The sequence below is a fragment of the Nothoprocta perdicaria genome, unplaced genomic scaffold (genome assembly GCF_003342845.1).
Source record: "Nothoprocta perdicaria isolate Ctin4 unplaced genomic scaffold, notPer1 scaffold_69, whole genome shotgun sequence".
Classification (NCBI taxonomy): domain Eukaryota; kingdom Metazoa; phylum Chordata; class Aves; order Tinamiformes; family Tinamidae; genus Nothoprocta; species Nothoprocta perdicaria.
In genome coordinates this window covers 353,196-371,290 of record NW_020455965.1, presented here as the reverse complement: position 1 = coordinate 371,290, position 18,095 = coordinate 353,196, and the positions used below count along the sequence as shown (strand labels likewise).

At 36.5% G+C, this 18,095-nt stretch overlaps 1 protein-coding gene across 1 annotated transcript in view; it reads left to right on the top strand.

Annotated features, from left to right (window-relative positions):
* Window positions 1-379: 379 nt before the first annotated feature.
* The window catches only part of PPP2R5C (protein phosphatase 2 regulatory subunit B'gamma), a 65,916-nt gene continuing 48,200 nt past the window's right edge, over window positions 380-18,095 (top strand). The window contains exons 1-2 of the mRNA XM_026050404.1: window positions 380-439; window positions 14,375-14,534. The gene's annotated coding sequence lies outside the window, so the exon portion shown is untranslated. The remainder of the gene's footprint in view (window positions 440-14,374; window positions 14,535-18,095) is intronic.

Here is an 18,095-nt window from a genome sequence, read left to right as displayed (position 1 = left end):
ACATGTCACGTACTAGAGTTTTTAGACCAGTTGTAGTTGCTCAGAGGAAACACCAAGAACAGACAAGATAATGAAGTGTAAAATGTGTACGGGGCTCTCATGCTTGTTTGAAAGCTGAACTAAATATAACTGCTCCTGAGGCTAAAAACCAACGACAGCAAGGCTCAGTTCTTAGACATGGTTGAAATCACTTGCGCTCTTTGTCCCTACATAAAAGCGTCTCTTTAAACACTTTCTAGGTGGATTCTGAGAAAATACAATTTTGTGTCATAATTTTAAATATTCTTAGCAAGTATCTGCCTGATTTCTTGCTGTGAAAGTCTATTTAAATCTTTTTTACAAAGCAACTGAAACTGCAAACCTTATTTTTTAGGAACCTGTAAAATCAGGCAAGAGTGGGAAAAGTGGCAAAGATGGACAGGATAACCAAGAACATGAGGTAAATATGGCTATAATAATGTGTTTTCTCCAGGTAAATGAGTGATGACTTTTGAAGAGTTTGTTAAGTTTGTCTAGATTGTTGTAATTCTGACACGATAAATGGCTCTAAGGAAAGTGTTTATAGAAACTCTGATCAAGTATTTGACAAGAAGTGTTTTAAGACTTTGTAGAAGATGCTCTTGGGGAAGTTTGATTTTGTTTAAAGGAACTTAGATCAAAGGAAACAAGCAAAATACATATCATTACTTTTTTAGTCTCATCATGAGCTTTTAGGTTTGCTTTTTAGTTGCTTATCACTGTCTTTATCATTCTCTATAATTCATAGAGCTTCTTTCTCTTAAAATTTCAATGCTAGTTTGTCAATTAAGTATCAGCAGCCTGTACCATATTGTCAGGAGACCTGAAGTGTAATTGAATGGAATTTCAGTTCCTGTGCAATTACAAGGCTTGTCATTATCAGTATCAGCTGATATTAGCTGTATATTTGTGGGGGCTTTTTTTGTTTTGTTTTGTTTGTTTTTTTGTTTGTTTTTTTGATGCTGCTGAGTTGCAGGTTGCCGACACCAAAACTGCTTTGTTCTCTTTTTGGTAATGTAACTATAAAAACTTCACACTCTGTTCTCATTTGTGGAGAGCTTTAAATGTTTACTGAAAATATCTATGTAGCTTTCTTTACAATTCCTTTACGTGTTTACAGTTTTATTTTGATTCTTTGGAAAATGAATGAGGTATATAGAGGTGAGCCTCTATAGGACAACATGTTGCACACTGTTCCTGCGTTTTTTTCTCTCTTCAGTTAGAGCTCTGGAAGCGAAGTATAGTTTCTTTGAATTATCAGCCATCCGTGGTCTTCTATGAGTAGGGGCAAAATGGGACAAGGACTGGGGCACTGATGAGCGTGTGACCTGCCCAATTAGGATGCTTGCAGTTCCCAGTGGGCATTATGTAGCCTCTAGACAATTTTAAAAGCCTCAGTGCCTGACTCATTGACTTAATTAATAGAATAATTGCATACAAGTAGTAGTATAGCCTTTGAATTCTAATGTGGATAGCTGTAGCCAAGATGTATGTTAGCTGGTGCTTGTACGTGCAGAAGACAAGCCATTTGTCAAAATATTGAAGAATAGTAAATATAGAAATAATCTGGCACGTATTAGGAATCTATCTTTAGCATTCTCTGAAAAAGAAGAGGGAGTTTGTGTGCCTGTGATTTTTCTTCTAAAGAGGAAGTTCATCAAACATTCCCATGTACCTGTGTTTTAGTGAGGCTTTTTAAAAAGTCTATAGTCTGCAAATCCTTGGAAACACACTGGTTCATATTTTTCCTCAAATCGATTTAATGTGCATGAAAAATGGCACATTGCAAGGACTAGAAACTGCCTGCTATTCAAAGAACAAGCAGCAATGCCCCACAAATACTTTATTTGTAGATACTTTTATAGCATTTAACTAAATTTGTGATACATTGGGCTGACTAAGATGAAAAAATACAACAAATCTTGGGGATTTATGGAAATGAACAAATGATTTTTCCCGCCTTGCAGTCAGGAAATGAGATTTAGGTTGAGTGAAACTACTTCATAAAGCTATGTAGACAATGTGAAAAATGGCTAAAAGATTTCTGGTATGCCAGGTAAAGATGCCCATGCTAAAAGTGATCTCAAAATGATTGAAGCTGATGTTTTTGTTAATTTGGAAATATCAGTGATGACATGAAAAAGCATTTAATTCAGTAAATGAGTCTCTGATATTATGTGTCTTAAAAGCTTACATGGGTGAGGCAGTGTGTAAAAACCATTCTCAATTTTTTAATGATTTCATTGGCTTTTAAAACTGTTTTCAGTAGATTTCCACCTTTTCGTCTTATTTAATCTCCCCTGAGTGGAAGGACTTCCAGTCTTGTGATTATCTTTCCCTTTTTCCCTGTTCTGTTATCCTTTTTGTGATGGAGTTTCATTTCATTTCATGCATAGCGTACAGTTCATGCATAGCATGCTGTCATTTCATGTATAGCATGCAGTTCTTTGAGTCTGTGTTGTAATGCAATTAACTTTTTCTTTATCCAATTTATGTTGTTTACTTTTTGAATACTTTAGAAATGAGCTAATCCAGTTAAGGAATTTACAAGTTTGAGGTACGGATTTCATTTTTATGTGAGCAAGGATAAAAAAGCTTTAAATTTAATAGTGTATATTCACTGGGTTTTAGGAGCTTTTGTTGGAAAAAAAATTATATATATCTATACACACTATATATGTTTTGCATTTCTTAAACTGAGGTATATAGGGATAGCCTTTTCAGTTTGTTTCTGTGTATACACGCATAAGATATTAAGTTAATGTATTCGCATGCTGTATTTTTGTGTATCCCTTGACCTCCAAACATAATTTGCTAATTGCTCGAGAGAGCATCGAGGTAGCATAAATGGCTATTAATTATTTTTAGTTGCAACATTTTTTTTCTGATGCTGAACTCAAAAGCAGTATACATTTTGTGATATGTCCCTTCAACCTCTGGTCCATTTGCTGCTATTCTCTATTTTTCATTCCTGTTCCTTCTCTTCCATACTATCTTGTAGTGTAGATCATAAAAATGATATTCCATCCATTTGAAATGAGGAGTGCTCAGCATTAGAGTGGCCATTAAATAAGCAAAAATTCAGTCACACCTGACAGAACAGTGTTTTTATTCTTTTACTGTGTCACCTTGAAGCCTCAATGAAGTGCTCTCTGTGCAAATACAAATATTGTAAAAAACTGAGGTTACACATGTCTCCATATATATGTATGTGTATTTACATATTTATATAAATATCAACTGTAGATTGCTTGGTCAGATTTATCTTGGAGGGGGATACCTCTCATACCCTGAGAGGGGTGAATCATTTTTAGTGAAGTAAATGGAAAAAATAAAGCCAAATTTTAATACTGTTTTTAAGCACTTGAGGGAAGTAATCAGTGTGTGGAGTTTCCTGGGAAAGGGGGAGATGAAGAAGAAAGTAGTGAATATTTAACACCAATTCTTCTGCTGAGAGCTAGAATTTCACTTAGTCTTTGATAACTAAGCCAGAAGAAAAGTTGAAAGTTTCATAAAAGATGCACATCTTTCCTATAAGATATGAAACCAGAAGGACTCTTATATAATGGAAAGCTAGAAATATGTGCTTTTTCCATGCAGCACAGATCTGACTATAGCCTGAATTTACTCTGTTGATGAAGACTAGCATGTTAGTTTAAATAGTTGCCAGAATAGTTGGCTGTATCCCTTCAAGGATAACTTCTTACTTCAGTAATTAGCCCAAGATATTAGTGCATTCAGGTTGTGCACAGGAGAAAGGTAATGAGACTCAGTCTGTGGTGTATTACTTGCCTCTGCGTGGGAGTAGTGTCTTAATCTGGTAAAATACTTAGGTTATTTTTCAGTGCCCAAAAGCTATGCTCAGAACATAAATTTCTTAAAAAAAAAAAAAAAGGTGCCTAGGTGTGACCGTGGTCATGTCAACGCACAGCTGTTTGTAGATGTGCTCTATGATCAAAATCACTCTTGGAAAAGTTACTTTGTACACAACTAAACATTATTGTAGAGCGCACTTCTGTCAAAGGGATGAGTAGGTGTAATTTTGAGTGAAGGCAGTAGTAACCCATGATCAAATACACCTGAGTTAGTAGAAATTAGGTCTCCTTTTTTTTTTTCTTTTTCTTTTTTTTTCCTCCATGGTTAAACTAGCTTCAATTTTATGTCTCAACCCAGATTGTTGCAAATCTGCCACATTAATCTCTCAGATGTCCTCTAATTAATTTTCCTATGCATTTACTTAGAAAGAGAAGTGTTGTTACTAGTTCATGATTGTAAAGAACTGTTACACTTTTTTCCTCTTAAGTAAACAAAGCAATACAAAAAAAAAAAAAACCCTAACACATAAAGAGAAGAAGAACAACAACAACAACAACAAAAAAAAAGCGAAAACAGAAAACCCATGTGGAACATGATTGGCTCTGGTATAGAACACATGCATATAATTCCTGTTCATCCCCAATGTGGAACCTTAAGGTGAATCACTAAATGGCTCATTTTCTTGATTGCTCTTTTGCTTTTGAAGTTTGAACTCTCCTGATGGCATTAAAAGGATGTAGGAGCAGTGGACAATACACTGTATTGTTTCATGTGAGGGATGGCGGAGTTGATAGTCTTTTGCAGAAGTTTGTTTGGGGGTGATAACTTTTAGTTCTAGTTGAACTAATTTGGAAGACATTTGCTTTAGAAATTTGATACTTCTAGTTTGAATCTAGACTTTGGGTAGTCTATAACAGGGAAAGAATGCCCTTCTTTCCAAGATGATATTGGCTTGATGGCCTCAACAAGGAAGAACAGAAATTAGAGCTAGCTCTTCAGGTTCTTTTGCGATACAGCACAATCTTCCATTTGCTGTTGCATGACTGCTCTTATGAGTATTATCATCTCTTCTTTCCATGTGCTGTCCTGCTTTGCTTTTTCTAGTATAAAGGTTTTTCAAATAGAAACAAATCAAATTGTAATAAAATACAAACTGCATTGGCCAGATTTTTCCCCATGAGGTGAAATTGCTTGATTTATTGACAGCATGTGGTGCTAATGTCAGACTGGTATCACTGTTGAAATCAATTTTCAAATAAAAAGCTAAATGTCTTTAAGTAAGACAGAATTATGTTAAGTACTGACCTGTGCTTCTGTCCTGCCAGTATCTCACAGCCATTGCCTTTCAGTAGTTTTGTGCAAGGCAAATGATAGTTACCAGTACAGCAATTTACTGCAGTTATGTGAAGGCTTTTTTTCTTTAAATGGTCAGTTCCTAAGTTGTCACCAAAGGTTTTGGTCATGTTCCCTGCCATACTGCCAGTTAGTGGATTATTTAAACCACAGCTATGTGTAAAGTTTTGGGATCTTGAACTCTTCCTCCTCTCTCCCCATGGCATATAACCCTATAGAACAGGAATAGCTGATAGCTTATACAGAAATATCCCCAAAGCATACAAAAAAAGCTAAATAGCCCAAAACAATAAGCTAAGTCTGTGCAGAGATTTTCATAATATGAAAAGAATTTGGAATTTTTGAACAGCTAATCCTCTGGATCACAGAATTTCTTGATGTCTTGAAATGGAGAGTGTGCAATGTATTTTTCAAAGCTTTCTGCGGCATTTGTGTTTGGACTCTTATTTTTAACATTTGCAGGAATGGGAATTTAAATCTAGCTGCATATAAGTTCAGGATGGACTGACTTTTGCCTCAGGTATGAAAGTGAAGTCTGGGGGCTTTAGTGCTTTGTTTTATTTATTTTAAGCTGATGTGCCAGCTTCTTTAATTTAAAGCCTAAGTTTCAAATATTCGTGGCTTGCAGTTCTCATTTTCTTCTTTGAAGAGGAATTAATTTTTAATGGGTTGATACAGCCATTGAAAAATAATTAGCTATAACAAGTAATTATACTTAATTCTTTCTAACCTAAAAAGATAAACTTTTGTCAGTCATAATGCTAAGTCCCTCAACAGGTCCTTCAACAAGTATGACTACTTTAATCCCATATATTAAGTGCAAGGTCTTTGGTTTGCAGTTTATTTTGGTACCTATTTCCTTTTGCTTTTGAAGTATGCTTTTAAATTTTCTGAATCTTTCCTAAATGGAAACAGAACAATAAAAGCAAAGTTTTTTCTAATCAAAAGAAGCAAAGTACTTTTTGGAAAAGGGCTATCAGCACTTGTTCCACTGGAAGTGAGAACATGTAATGCAGAAAATATTATGCTGTTGTTCACCTTTGTTTCAAACAGTTCTTCTCCTTTTTTCCTTTTTTTTTAAAAATTAGACTTTGAGAAGACTCTAGTGTTCATGAATGTGTATGTATTATAGAATTATTAAAATAGAAGTTATTGGACTTTTTGAAAACAGAAGTGTTTTAGGGTGATCAGAGAAATTACAAAGGAAAAAACAAGAATTAAAGTAAATTAAGAAAAGATCAATTATTTAAATTCATCTCATAAATATTATATTCTAAATATTATATTTGTGTGTGTTTAATCACACTTAGCTAACTGATAGCTGCAGTGCTACATGGATAACAAAGGTAACAAATTTGGTATTTCTGGGTGGTATTTTTGCTTGTTGATTGGACAAATATATCCCTGTTGCTTCTAGTGTCCTTTCAGCAAACAAAACTAGCACAAAAGTACTCGCAGTCCTGGCTTGGGCATCCTGATGATCGTTGCCTGAGTTCCCTGACCTGACTAAGAAGAATCAAATATCAGTTTGTCAGTGAAGAAAACTAATTAAAACAAAAAATAGAAAATCCCAAGGAATAAATGGAAACCAAGCTTTATGCTACCAAAGTTTAGCTCTGAAGTCAAACAAAGGATATCAGGCTATAATGCAAGAATCTCAAGGATGCAGTATGCTGAGTTTGGGGTCTTTGACTGTTGCCAGGATTGATTTGATGTGTTGCACATCAAGTGTGTTGCCCAAAGCTAGGATAAAACAATTTTTTAGAATACAAAAGTTGAGCTGTGTGTATAATCATCTGAAAGGAAGGGCAAGCAAAGCTTTGTATTATGGAAAAAATAATGTTGGCAAAAAAAGATGAAAGATCTTCAGCCAGTGGATCAGTCTTCTAAAATGTCCTATGACTAGAAAACGTGCAATGGTGCATCACCTCACTGTGTTCATTTTTAATAGGGAATTTTTCAATTATTGATGCAATTCAAACTCCATGTCATGTCTGACAAAACATTAATGGAATTTCATGATTCTGCATCAGGAACAGCAATCAGGAACATTGCTGAACAAAGTCAGTTGCTAAACAATACCACAAAGTAAGTCAGTGTGTGCTGATGACACATGCACCAAAATACCTAAATTTTGTCATTGCAACCTAGCACAAAAGTTAATATTTTATTTATTGTTATAATCACCTGAATCCTCAAAGCTTGAGGATGTAGCTCTTGCTGTCTTAAATAAAAGCAAAGTAGATTATGTTGAGCTTGCTACTGTAATATTCTCTGCCTCTCAAACACTGAAATAATTTTTAATGAAAGAATAATACATGCTTGCTAGAAGGAAAGCTGAAAATACTGTAGCATGACTGTCCAGGTATCATTCTAGGCAATGTTTTTGCAAATGTGGAGAAGTACAATAAAAACCTAAATGTGTTCTGGGTCAGCCTAGCAAAAGTCATCAGCGCTGTCAGCCAGATCTGCCAGACACTGGGCGTTCGAGCAGTCTTGTGGCTTTGAAACCAGTGAGTGATATGGCAAAGTGGCCTTGCAGCAAGAATCTTCTGCAAAGTTGAAACCTCAGAACCAGTCAAAAATGGTACCCAGAAAGTGTGTTGATTTCTTGCTTTTCTTAATCATTTTGTCTATGGAATAATACCCCTTCTTGTATGTTTGGATGGTTAAAAATCCATGTTCAATTTTGCATAGTTTGCATTGAGTCTCCACTTACTGAAAAATACTTAAGCTGTAGCAAATTGCTGCCCAACAAACTCCTTGCCAATGAGTGTGTGCTACTTACATGGACTAAAAGAAACAAAACACTGCAGACTGTCTTCATAGCTCTGCCGAGCAATTTGTCATGAATGCCATAAAAAAGAGAAAAGTTCTAACATTGTCCTCTCAGAAAGCACTTTGAGCATTAGCATCTGGTGATGTTAATCTGGCATTGACTCGAGGGACAAATACTGCTATCCTGGTAGCAGTATTTGCTCTAGAGTGCTGCGATAGAGGAAGTCATGAGGAGAAAAGAGCTGGTGCAACTGTTGTAAAATCGTAGTAGTGTCTCTAGAATTAAATATGTGACTATACAACTGTAGATACACTGTGCCATTGTCATCCTTTTTCTGTGTTGTTGTAAATCAGAGAGGATTGGGATGTTATCACCCACCTCAGAGTTGTATGTGCAGTAAACTTAGGAAACAGCATGTATAATAAAGAGCTGAGATCTTAAAACACTGCTAAATAACTGGAATTTTGACTGTTTAAATGTTTTAAATGAGGGAATATACTGGATAAGCTTCTTAAACTATTATCTGTAACTAAATTATGATGGCAACTTTGGCAATAAAAAAATGTAAAGGTAACTAGAAACATAAATGTATGTTATGTAGTGGTATTTTCAGGCTGAATGAAATGGCAGTCTGTTTTGCCCTTTAGTCTGAGAAGTATTGTTGGTGCTTTTGGAGTCTAAGAGCATACCCAACTGCATCACGAGAATACAGGAGGCTCCAAAAGAATGTGCCTGTAGTAACTACAGGAAGGAAAAGAACCGGCCATCTTCTGCCCTGATGAGGGAGTATATGTCCCCTTAGGAGCTCTTGGGATGCGTGGAGGATTAGGGACAGCATATCTTGTCTGTATTGAGTAGACTAAAAAGTTAAGTGCAGGTGCTAAATTCTGTGAATGAGTTGTTCACCTACACGTTTTAGCCTTCAAGTGATGTGCCGTCACCAGCAGGTAATGGTGTGCATACAGGGCCACGCTGTGTAACTGCATTGGTGACCAAGGGACAGCAACAGCGTGAAGTATCCTGTCATTGCCAAGCTATTGCAGTAAGCAGTAATGAAGCTTGGACTGCACAAATGTCAGTTGTTTGATTCCTGTTGAAGAGCTATCCTATCGATACTGCTTGGTCCTGGAAAACCCTCATTGTAGGATCTAAAAGAGCTAGAGCTTTGTGATGGTGCTGGGGGTGGAGGTGAGGGTGGGATTTCAGTACCTTGCCTCAGTCCCAACTGTTTCATTGCAGCTGGGCTATGTGCCAGATATGCCCTCCCTCAGAGCAGGCAATGAGGAGCAGATATTTCATCAGCTCCGAGGCAGAGCTTGAAATTCTTGGAGTGTTCAGAGATGTTCTTGCCTCTTTGAAGTTAGTGCAGTAGGGAAGAACAAAATGTAAGGCTCTACTCGGATCTTAACTGCTCTCCACTCCTTTTGACTCTTTGATCTTTTATTTTAGCTCTCACCTCAAGAGATTAAATAAAACTCAACCTCTCAGCCTAATTACTTTGATTAGGTATTGGGCCTCAACCTTTTAGCCAATTTATTTTAAATTGTCGACTGGCCCTCACACGTTTTTTGAAAATGAAGTTATAAATATCCCTTTTACGTTCTTTTTTTTTATTAGTCATTTAGATTTAGTGAATGAGTTTTCAATTTTATTTTTGCAAATGCTTTAGGTATCATCCAGAACACTTTCAAAGCCACTTCTGAGACTGTTTTAGCAAGAAATGAGCTCTTCTGCGTGCTGTAGATTAGACGTCCATTTATCATAATGAAAAATATTTCCATAGAGGCTACTTACTGTACCAAAATGAAAAGGAGAGGGATCTATTTGCATTAATGTAAACATTCTTATTCTATTCTTGAGCTCAAAATGAGTCCCATCAAGAGCATTGTGGTGCAGTAGCAGAAGTGGTATTGGTTTGCCTCTCCCAAAACACCTGCTTTTATATTGCACATGGTTTTATGGCTTTTTTATTTTTTTTCCCACTTCTTGCATTTCACTGGCAGATTTAAGCCTTTGTTATTTGGTTTGTGGTCTACCTTTCTATTTACTTATTTTTATGTCACTTCTTTTTTTTTTTTTTAATCAGGGTCCTTGCTAGTGCCTGGCTTGCTGTTTCTGTCTGGGGTTAGTATTACATGTTGATACAAACTTGAATTCAGGAGTGATACTCTTCCTGAAGAATTTTTCAGATGTATGTTAGACTACTTTGCATCAAGAAGCACCATACAGGATACTGACCAGCACCTTTTTTTCTTGTGTCAAAAAGGGGATGATAGAGGGAAGAATATCTCTTGCTCTGTGCTAGGATATGGTGTGGTTTTGACTGGTGCATAAGCCATTCACCTTTTAAAAAGGTGATCCAGAATGACAGAAGCATTTGAGTGTTTTTATTATCATCTTCAGTTGCTCTAAACATGGTCCAGTTTAGAGCTTGCTGCTTTATTGTGCACTTGACTTAGAGACCCACTTGATACTGCAGAGCAAAAGCTTTTGATACTTTGATGCAATTCCATTGCAAGTGAGTGTGCTGAGAAAGATAAGCTCAGAGGGTTCGAAGCAGCTGGAGCACCAGGGCCTCCAGGATTGCCAGGATGGGAGGAGTTGAGACTTCCAACACCCTTCCTTACTGACATGAGGTGCAGGGTGGACACTCTTTCCAGGTGTCAGCAACCTGTTGTACAGGTCTTAGATTGCTTTTGGCGAAAGAATGGGATTTTAGTTCCCTCTCAGCAGTGTCCTGTCAGCATGGAGTTCTTAGCATTCTGATTAAGCCTTTGTTTGCCTCAGTAGAAGGAGTTGGGATTTTCTTTTGGGTAAGCAGTGCTTGAAGTAAAAACTGTTGTGTTTGAAGGTGGTAGAGTTGAATTCAAAAAGAAAAATCTAACTTTGCTCAAAACAGTGCTATTCAGAGTAAGAAAATACCTCATTCTGCTTGATGCACAAGGATTTATAGGAAGATGAAATGCAAGGACTATCCATCTTAAAGTTGTATTGATGATGAGAACCCTTTCTCTTCTACCGTTTTCGCTCTTTTGAATTCATTTAAAGTCTATTTAAGGAAAACAACAAACTTTTTTGATTTTTCTTAAAAGCATAATTTAAAAATCCAAGTCCAAAGTCATTATTCTGTTCAGCCTAGTCAATATATAAAGATCTGTCTTTTAAAACCAAACTGATCTAAAATCTGTGTCTTTTAAAGTGTGTTCTGAAGAAAGAGTTTGTCAGATGTTTTCCAAAGCAACGTGTGTGTGCATTTTAAGGACAGATCAGCCACTTTGGGACTCCAGTGTGTCTGCAGCTATATTTGGGTAGGAGGGAGTTGTTGATCAGAAGGAAGAAGATCAGCTGGAAAGAGTTTATTTGATGACAACATCCCTCTAGTTTGACTGTTTTGTTGCTGAATAAGGGGAATTCTTCACTCATTTAGCCAATCAGTTACTTTCAGGAGTTGTGGTTTCTGAAGTAGCTCAGTTTGTTGCTGGGAGGAAGTTGAACTTGACCCTGACAAACTATCAAACACCTTACCTTGATAAAAGGTGTAGTGTGTTACCTGGAAAGCTTTACAAGTGCATACACACACAGAGCTGTTAATCTTCTTTTGTTTTCTTGTTAGTCTAAGACAGACTCGTAACGTGCTAATAAGGTTCGTTGTGGGGGTGTAGGGAGATATTCAGGTTGCTGAACTGTGTAATTTATTTAAATTGACTTCAGTCACTTTCTCCAAGTGCTTTTCTCTCTGGGATTGGTTACTTGGCAGTTTTAGAGCCAGTGCTCTAAACAGCACAGTGGCACTTGCAGAGGTCGTCAGTTATAGCTGTGTAGTAGTATTACGGTGATAATAAATACTGAACTCTTTAGCTGTTATAGCTGCTTTTCTGATATGCCTGGCTGAAAGTTCACAGTGTGACTAAACACCAGAGATAACTATAGTTGGTAGTAGAAAGATGAAGAAAATTCATTGGGTAAATTGACCGGTGAGTGATTCAGGGCTAGGATTATGCTGGAGTCTTCCCTGCTAGATAGGGAAGTTGTCATGGCAGCAAAAATGCTTTCGTGCAACAATTTTTATTTTTTTTTTAATTTTTATTTTTAGAAACATTACCCTTTTCTTAACCACTTTTGGCTAATTTTAGGAGATATTTGTAATTTAAAATACTTGATTCCCTGAGGTATGTACTACCTTTGTATACCAGTGTGTGTTCGTGTGTGCAGGCGTATGTGCCCACCTGTTGTTTCAAATTTGAGAATTTGCTTGGGAATAGAGGAAACGGGAAAGTGACTTTTCCTGTTTTGAGTAATGAACAGCACACAGGTGGCAGTGGAAGCTGTCCAGTTTGGGGGAGGAGCACATTAGGTTCAGGCATGGTATTGAAAGTGCAGAATCCTGTGTAACAGTTATGTTGTGAATACTTGATAACTGCCTTTTACTGCCTAATACATGGCAAATCATCACTTCCTAATTTTTAGTGCTATTCTTCTTTCTCATTAGCCATTTTAATTTTTAGAATGCCTTTTGGATTTTAGTTCATTGATAAGCTTTATCTCATAATTTTATTTCAACAAAAAGACTATTCAGCATTTGATATTTGAAATTAAAAATACACTGAAAAAAAGTCAAGATGATAGGTATTACTTATATGTCAGTAGCTTTAACTTGCCACTGTATGCCGTTTTTACAGAAACAAATTCTTGAATGTTTTTAGGAGTTTGAAACTTGGCAGTGCTCAGTGCATTGACCTTTTCCTTCTTTATTCTAAAAATCTGCAAGTGATTTTGTTATTACACTAGTAAGTTTGCAAAATAGTAGTCTTAAGTGTATTTTATTTTACAAACCAGTTGCAAAAAGCAACCAAATGTACTTTCAGTTATATCTTCAATACACTAAATACATAATATAGTTTTTAAACCCTTAAAGCATGTGCATTTCCCTTACACTTGCAGAGTGCCTTCTACTAGAACAACCTCTGACTAAAATGACTGTGTTAAATGTATCTACCTTTGGAGTCACTGAACAGTTATGTTGGGTAACATTTGCTTATGTGCTGAATGTGTGTGTTCACAGACCATATGGAAGTTGCTGGTATATAAGCTGTTCTGGAAATCCTTTGCAAAATGCAAGGTGGAAAAAAGTGATTTCTTTAGTTTTAGTCATATCCCAGGGAAAATGCAGCTGATGTTGGTTCATGCAGAAATGCCATACTACTTTCTTACCTACTATACTTAATGAAACTAATAATAGAAGTTCAAAATTGCCAAAGGAGCAGTATTATAACCTGACTTCCATCCTGTTCCTTATTGTATGTGTGCACTTACAGGAAATACCATACTCTCCTTTTCAATAAAAGTGCTAAGGTGTATTTTCAGATGTGCATTCTTTAGTGTAAAATTGTTTGCAAATCTTAGTTTTCCACAGTAATTTAAGGTCCCATAGAAAGAATTTTAATGCTTGCGATATAATTTTCAGCTAAATAGGTTGGATTTATGTTAGCTCACTCATATATTTTATATATTGTTGTGAAGAACCTCTTAAAGTCATTCGTATGAAAAACAGTTAACTATTGTTAACTTCCAGTTAACTTCCAGTCTATTTTTCCTAGTTAACTTCCAGTCTATTTTTCCTAGTTCATGAAAGGAATGAGGAAAGCAGTTTTGCAAGTTCTACAGGCCTTTACTGATTAATATTTTATTCAGCTTCTGTGTATGTGTATGAGAGAGAGAGAGACCCCACTGTCGAGTGTAGTTTAGGAAACCCAGCAATACAGACTCTGCAAGCCTGTCGGTGGGAAACGTGTTTCTGATTATTTGATTTGTTCTTCCAGAGGCACAGTGATAATCCATTGAGGAGCAGTACAGTAAAAACAACCTGCTCTGAACAGGAGTAAACTGTCACAAATTCTTCCTGGTTGAAGCTTCTGAAAGGCTCTAACAGCTACAATGATAAGAACCACTCCTTTAACTTCATATTACATCAAAGCCTGGAATGCCCTTGCCAAGGTTAAGACTCTGGCAGGGAAGCACAGTGCAAGTAGGCAGTGAAAGGTGCACCTGCTGTAAAGGGAACGGTCTTGATCCCTTTGAAGTGGAAGTTAGATAGCAAATACCTTGGAGATCTAGACCTCTCAGGCAAACTGAGAGTAACTGAGGAAATACAATATTTGAAAATATCTCTTCAGCGGGTGGGTAGTTGGCTAGTGCATGTAACAGAATCATCTGTTCCCACCTAAGGAGGGTTATGGATCAGGAAACACTGAAAAAAAAATTAAAAGAATGGAGAATGGATAGCTGTAAGTTCAGGGATTAGAGCAATTAATTTAAAACCTTAGTTTGTTTAATTTCTGTAGCAAAAGATGTCTTTAGAAAATTCTTCCATAACAAGTTAAATTCTAATTAACTTTTCTTTTTTAATAGGTTTCAAACAAGAAGTCAAACAGTACTCCTCCCCCAGCACAGCTTTCTAAAATCAAAGTACCAGCACCACAGACAGTACTGAAGAAGGAAAAGCGTCAAAGTTCTTCAAGGTTTAATGTGAGCAATAACAGGGAGCTTCAAAAACTGCCAGCTTTAAAAGGTATGTCTTTATTTTTTTTTAATTAGGTCTCTTGTGCGAGATCTTGGTCTTGAGATAGAAGCATTTCAGCTTTTGTGGTACTTATATCTGAAAAGTATCTATATGTGTATTAAAAGTATGAACACACACAATATTTGCTCATGATAGCGTACTGGCATGCGCCTCCCCCCCCCCCCCCCTTTATATTTTCCTTCTTACAGTCTTTATGTGAGAATTTGCAGTGTGTTGCCTTCTTGGCAGTCCATATATGAATTTTGTAAATATCTTCAGAGTTTATGGGAAGGAAAATTTGCTTATCTCCTACAAAAGCAGAATATTTGGACTCTATATGGAAAGTAAGTAGCCATGGAGAGGCTTAGCATTCAGAGACCTTGAGGATGAATTATATGTTGTCCTGTGCCATGAAATATCAATCATCTCTCCTCAAATGCTGAAAGCCTACACAATTTGTTTGTGTGAAGATATTTCCTGGCATTATGAGATAAACATGGTCTATTGGTATTTACTGGTGTGGATTTCCTGAGGGTAGGTCAAGCAAGGTAGTACATTTAGGTGAAAATGAATTCTTTTCCTTTCTTAATTTTAAGACTTTGTGATCTTCTGCTTGGTTGTGTGTGAAGGAAAGATGATAAGCCTTCTCATGTTAGTATAACTTTCATATTTTCTTTTTAACGGTGTCTGTGTTAAGTATGTGCTAGCATTATGCATTTATGGTAGCAGAATAAATGAAAAATTGAAATTTTCCATTGGTATTCAGAGGTACTGTCTACTGATTATGAGCACTTGATTTGCTCATAATCAAAAAAATCCCACACTCCTAAAAATGAGGCGTGCTTTAAGAATATTTTCATAGATAAAAGCAGTGTATTTGGATGTTAAGCAATGCTAGAAGTATTGTGCATTGTATTTGTCTTTCATCACTCATGACTTAATTTCCATCTGCTATTATCGCTGAGAACACTCTTAGTCACATTTTTACATACATAGATATACAACTTGATGAGCATTCAGTGTGTTGTGTGAAGCTGGGATTTTTTCCTTTTTGAACAGTGAGTGCTGCTTACTGTTTGAATTTGGACAAGAATTAAAGTGAGTTGGCAGGCTGTAATTCAAAGGACTGAGATACTTAAGGCAGGTTTGATTTAAGAGTTGAGAGGAATGTGTTTTTTTACATTCAATTCATTCAATACATTTTTTTACATTTACTTTTAGGCTAGCTGTGTGCTACCAGTTTCCAGCTTCCAAACTCCAGTTACTGATAATGGGAAGCTATATATCGATGGCTACAGTAATTAGGAAACGTTTCTCTCGTCTCTAGGTGGCAGGGAGTTTGTGCATTTTCCTCAAATGTTGGCTTGTGCTGTGGTGTGACATACCTTGCGTGAAGCTCAAACACAGTTGCGGATTGGGGCTATTTTGTACTCCAGGTTCAGTGTTAGATCAATGTAACCTACAGGCTTTAAGGGACATTGAGCATGGCTGAGGTAATCACCTTGCAGTCAGTGGATACCTTGAAATATTGGCATGAGAGAGAAGCCAAAATGATTGCCAAGGTATGTTTTTTTTTTGTTTCTTTTTAAAGGAAAATTATGGCTTTTGCTTTGAAACAGAGCAAGTCTTTTGGGCTTACTGTTCGGTTTTTCACTGGGCATTACACAGATGTGCTGATAAGTTCTGGAAGATTTATGATGATTTATATTCATCAGAGCACCTTATTGTAAACTGTCAATTTACTCAGGAAATGGTGGAACAGGGTAGCTCAGATGATGCAGAAAGAAAAGGAAATAAATTGTGTGTTAAGAGGCTCTAAGAGCCGAGATAAACATAGAAAAGAGAAGTCTGTGACAGGAATTGGTTGGCACAGAGATATGTGTATCAACAGAGGTAGAAGCTAGTAAAGCATCCTGCAGCACGCTGCAAGCAACCCGATCCAGTTCAGGTAAGATAGCTCCTCTGACCACAGGTAGTTCAGATGATATCTCTGGGAAACTGATGTCACGACTGTATTGTAAGACACTGGAAGTCTTGAAAAGCTCTTAATTAGTCTCATAAAGAGAAAAATTATGCTAACAAACATATGTTGATTTTCTCCTTATCCATTTCTCCTTCTTGACTGCATTTGCAGTACAGATTATTAATTAGTGAGAAGTTGATTCTGTTTTCAGCTCTTTGTTGGGGAAAAATGGGAAAAAAAAAACTTACTAGCCTAAAATTGGTTGGGGTTGGTTGATTTGGGGGTGAGCGGTGGTTTGTCTTCTGCAAAACTTCCTGATAATTGGTTTTGTTAGAGGGGAAACTTTTGCAGAGACTGTCTTGATATGTTATGAATTACATGCACACTGCTTGCACACTTGACTGGTTGCAATAATACGTTTTCATTTTAACTCTCATGGCAAACTGTTAGTAACCAGAGTATCACAGTCAATCTGGTCAATTATTAAATATTTTATAGAGACATGATCTGCCTGATTTGGATTTTTAATGCAGACTGAAAGTAAAAGTATATTTGATTTTGGTATGAGGTAACTGCATTTAACTCCAAATTCAGATTCCTTTTTTTTTCCTTTAGAGAAATCAAACCTAATTTATTTTTCAATCATATTTTCAAATAGCTTTTCCTGTGATTTTACTTGGATTATAGTTATCCCTTGCCAAATAAGAGCCATGTGTCAGTGTTGGCTGCAGTGGGACAGCACCCTTGTGATGTTCTTCTCACTGTTTAATTTGCCAGCAGCATCACTGGCCAAGATAAAAAGGAGCCTGCCAGCAAGGTGGCCTTTCACAAACAGTAAATTGCCAGCCTCAGTCTTGGGGCACGTTTACTTCTGTTCGAGGCTATTGAAGACTATAGAAAATTAAAACAAAAGGATGAAACTCACTTTGTTAAAAATATTTACCAGAATTTAGAATTTTAGTAATACTCGCTCTCGAGATAACAGTTCTCTGGCATGGTACAATCTCTCTGCAATATGTAATTCTAGCCTGCTCCCTTCTTCAGTAGGTACTTTGGGTTTGTATGCTACAAGGAATTTTTGATAGTGCAAATAGGTGGTCATGTTTATGTTTGTGTGAATCATTTTGCAAGGATATACTTTTTTCAGTAAATTGTATAAATGTGTAGTGTTTGGAAAGAGCTGTTGCATGGAGAATGAGATTAAGTATGCGGTTGGAATCCCTGTGATATGCAAGAGTTGCAATAAAATTTCTTAAATACAATACTGAGATTTTTGTGATTGGGATGCAAGGTTTTATAAACTGTCAAAAACAGTTGTTTTGGAAATCTGACTTTAACCTGCAAGTGATGATTCATTGAAAGATAATGTTTTCTTTCAGTCCTAGAATAACACATTTTTAAAAAGGTCAGTGCTCCTTGATATTGTTCTGAAATGCTCCGGAATTTCACAACCAACATGCGTCAGTCATACATATGTAAATTGGGGTATGATTCAAAATAAGCTTTTTATAAGCGTTTCTCTGTTTGCTTTTTCCTTTCTTTCTCCCCACCTCAGGCTGGACAGGGATCTGTTTATAGCCTTACAGATGCCTCCTATAATAACGAAA